This window comes from Pteropus vampyrus, unplaced genomic scaffold, assembly GCF_000151845.1.
Source record: "Pteropus vampyrus isolate Shadow unplaced genomic scaffold, Pvam_2.0 Scaffold56, whole genome shotgun sequence".
In the NCBI taxonomy this organism is placed as follows: domain Eukaryota; kingdom Metazoa; phylum Chordata; class Mammalia; order Chiroptera; family Pteropodidae; genus Pteropus; species Pteropus vampyrus.
This window is the reverse complement of record NW_011888837.1, coordinates 1,799,356-1,803,313: the sequence shown is the minus strand read 5'-3', so window position 1 is coordinate 1,803,313 and position 3,958 is coordinate 1,799,356.

Sequence of the window (3,958 nt, the reverse complement as noted above, 5' to 3'; positions counted from 1 at the left end):
TAGAAGTCACGAATAAGTCACCTGGATTTTCTTTCGTAAATCTGACCTTGGCAGATTTAGACTACACCAGAGGAAGCAGGAAGATATCCCCTGGCTTGGCTGTTTGAACAATTCTATTGTCATCTCCAAGATCTAGTTAGTCTCTCTCTACATTTTTCCTTTTGTAAGACTTCAGCTAATATTTTAACAAAATTGTTAAATATCGTATAAAGGTGCAATAGGTCATTTCACTTTGCAGTACATCTATTTGAGCTCTAGAACACATGTTTTCTTATTTTTTCTGTCGAGGCAGTTTTGCCATTGCCTATTAAAAAGAATGTGTTCACAAATACCATGGTGAAATAGATTATGTTGAAAATAAACCCTAAACAAAGTAGAGTGGGATAAAAATTTAGAAATATTAGAACAAGAACAAAGCAGGATGTAGTTATCATTATTTATTAAACATCCCCCCAAGTAGTTGCTGGTTGTACAGAGAGTAATACCGAGCTTGAAGTGGAAAAGAGAACAACGGCATTCTGGCTCCGCTCAGGTAACTATCACACCTATCACACCCTCTCCTGCATTTGAGTGTTTGCAAATTCTCTGGGCACCATGCAGCTTGAACTAGTCATTTCTGCCACTTCCTACCCCCACGCCCACTTCTGCTGTGATGGGTAAGAGAGGTGTTTGCAGAGCCCTTCATTCATCAAATAGGTATTAAATGCCTTCCATGTGCCAGGCACTGTGAAGTGTGATAGGTTTGTTAGAGAGTGGAGATGTGGGAGGTTGAGTTCTTTTCTCTCTTAACTGTTTAAGCCCAGAGGGTGGATGACTATAAAGTTTAATGAGATATTGGAAACAACTCAGATCTATGATGATTTTAGACTAATTAACTATTTTAGATCATTCTGTGATGATCTGATCATTCGGTGAGAGAATGAAGATGAAATAATAGTATTAAAGCGATGCCTACGGTAACAGCATACTAAAGCTTTCATAAGGCGATATAAAGGGGAGGTCTCGTCCTACCTTGCCCAAGTTGCATCTACTACTGAGCTTCATGCAATCACAGGAAAATTTAATGAGCTAATACAGTGGGTGGTCTAAAGGTATCTCTTTACATGAACTGATTAGTATGGGAGAGGTTGACTGCCAAAGATGAGAATGGGATAAAGTGGGGATGTAGAGGGCAACAAGGTGTCTATTTCAAGTATTTGTCTCCTGGCACAATGTTATAAACACATTTCTGAGACTTATGGAAAGAGAGAGACTTCAAGCAAAATCCTGACCTTGAGACAACAAGGAGGGCTTCTTTGGCAGCACCCAGGTATCTGGATATGAGACAGTAGTAGGAAGAATATTCCCCCACCTCTGCTCAAAGGTAGCATCCTGAGGTTGGTAACATCAGAAGAATCAGGAGATAGTCTTGGCACAATCAGAATCCTTTCTGTGCTTCCTACTCTAATTTCAAAGTTAAAGCAGCCTCAAGTAACTTCTCAGGCAACCGACATCAATGAGTGAGTGAGAGTAGGAAGAATGTGTCTGACAGAATAGTAGTTAATGTGACTGACAGAATGATTGTGACACATGTAACACACTCTCTGAGCATTAGTAAACATAAATAAGTGAAACTTCATGGGGGATAAAGTCTTTTAAAATATGAATCATTATTATTAACATGAAATTTAGATTATACATACCTATAAAGAGTACTTATATAGAAGATAGAAATATTTAACCTGTTCTAATTTGGTTATTTATCATGTTTTATTTTCTTACTCTTTTCATTAGAAGGAACTAAGCATTCTAAGAGCCTCAATATTCCCTCGAATTCCCTCATTCCCATCCCATCAAAACACTGTCTTCACTTCTGGGAGCCATTGAAAATTAAGCCTCTTTCTTTGCCTTTATGAACAGACAAATCAGCTTTTTGGTTGTTAATCATTTGGGTCTGGTTATAATGTGCCATCAAGATCTATTAAGAAAGCAAAGAGGAGAGGGGGATGGAAGGATTATGAAGTTGTAACAGAAGAAGCAGACAGAGATCTGAGAGTAGGAAAAATAAGTGAAGAAGACATTAACCTCCAAGTCTGGAACATTACCCTGGAATAGTTGTCCAAGAAACAGGGATGAGGGTTGGGAGGAAGAGATCACTGCTCAGCAACTGCCAGGTTAGTGAACCTAAGAAGACCACTTTGAGGGGCATGCCAGTTAGAAATTATAAACCACAAAAGACAAGTCCACCTCCAAAACTTAGTGACTTCAAACAATAACTTTTTTTTCTCTCCAGATTTTAGGTAGGCAGGTGGGCTCTGATGAATTGGGCTGGGCTTGACTGATACCAGGTAGGCTTGCTCATAGGTCTGAAATTAGCTATTAGGTTCTCTGGAGCTGGCTGATCTTGGCTGGGATGACTCCTCATGTGTCTATGACATCCCTCCAGTACGCTGTCCCTGTCATGTTCTCATGGCACAGACAGGGTTCCAAGAAAGGGAAAGGAAACATGCAAGTATTTTATTCAAGTCTCTGTTTGAGTCAAGCTTGTACTTCCTATTGGTCAGAACATGTGTCATAGTCAAGCCCAGTGTCACTGTCAAAGGACACTGTCAAAGACAGGTGTACAGAAAGATGGCATTATGCAAATGTCCAGTTGCCATATGGGAAGTTGACCCTTCACTGTTTACACAAAAGAGAATCTCTTACCACCTGCACTCAGGACCTACACCAGGTGTTCCCACCAAACACAGCATAGAAATAGCAAGAAGCTCGGCTTGTTTGACACCTATGTCTGGCTCTTGCCCTCAGCTCATGATGTTTAGATCTTGGTCAAAGTGTTTTGATTAGAGTAGTTTAGTAAAAAGCTAACCATACGGGTAATAAAATCCTTAAAATACATTACATTTTTTTTAAAATCTCATTTTTTTGAATGCTTATAAAAGCTTAGTTTTATTAATTTATAGTTCTGAGGTCAAATTACTTACTTAAGGACATTTTTCTTGTCTTTTCCACTCAGAGTGAAGTCATAACTTTAGGTATCATTTTTGGCTAGCTTCTTGTGTTTGATACAGATATTTTCAATGCTATGTAAATGTGTGCAACTGATACATGTCATCCATTTACTTGATCCAGAAAATTATTCATAAGAATATAAAAGAAAGGAAGAAAAATGTTTAAAATAGTCATAAAACATAGAAATAAAAAGTTACATCTATAGCCAACGATATGGATGGATGTTCATATAATATATAATAAAATATTAGGGGAAAAAAGGTAAGTTCTGGTACATTATAAACAATGTGATACATATTTTTTAAAATTAAAAACAAGAAAAATGAACAACATATTTTTAGACACACTTAGAAAGTCAAACTTTATTTTTTTAAGGAGCAAGAAAATGATGCGCAAGAGATTCAAGATGAGAGTTACCTTGAGTGGAAGTTGAAGAGGGACAGGATGAGGAATAATAATAGGGATATATAGCTTATTGTTAAAATTCTGGTTCTCATGTTGGATGTAGGGATACATAGGCCTGGTATTATTAAGAATATATTCATGCACATATACCAAGGGGAACAATATATAGATCAATAGTGAGAATGTGTCATGAACCACAGATTAATTGAACTCTGTACATCTGAGTACATATATATGTATAAGTATATATGTATACTTATAAGTATATGTATATATTAAGTAATGTTGTTATATGTATATATATATACATATAACAACATTACTTAAAGAAAGTTTAAATGGTCAAGACGAATGACTTAATTTTAAAGAAACACAGTGTGCTTTTTATAAATACATATATAAATCTTTCTCTCTCCATAAATACATCTCCCTGCTTCTTTTTAAAGTGCTTTCACTTTTTACTTAATGCCTTTGAAGAAATGACTTTGCTATATATAAAATATTTTATATGAAATAGCTTTGACTCATTTGTCTCTCACTACAACAAGTACCAAAGCTATCA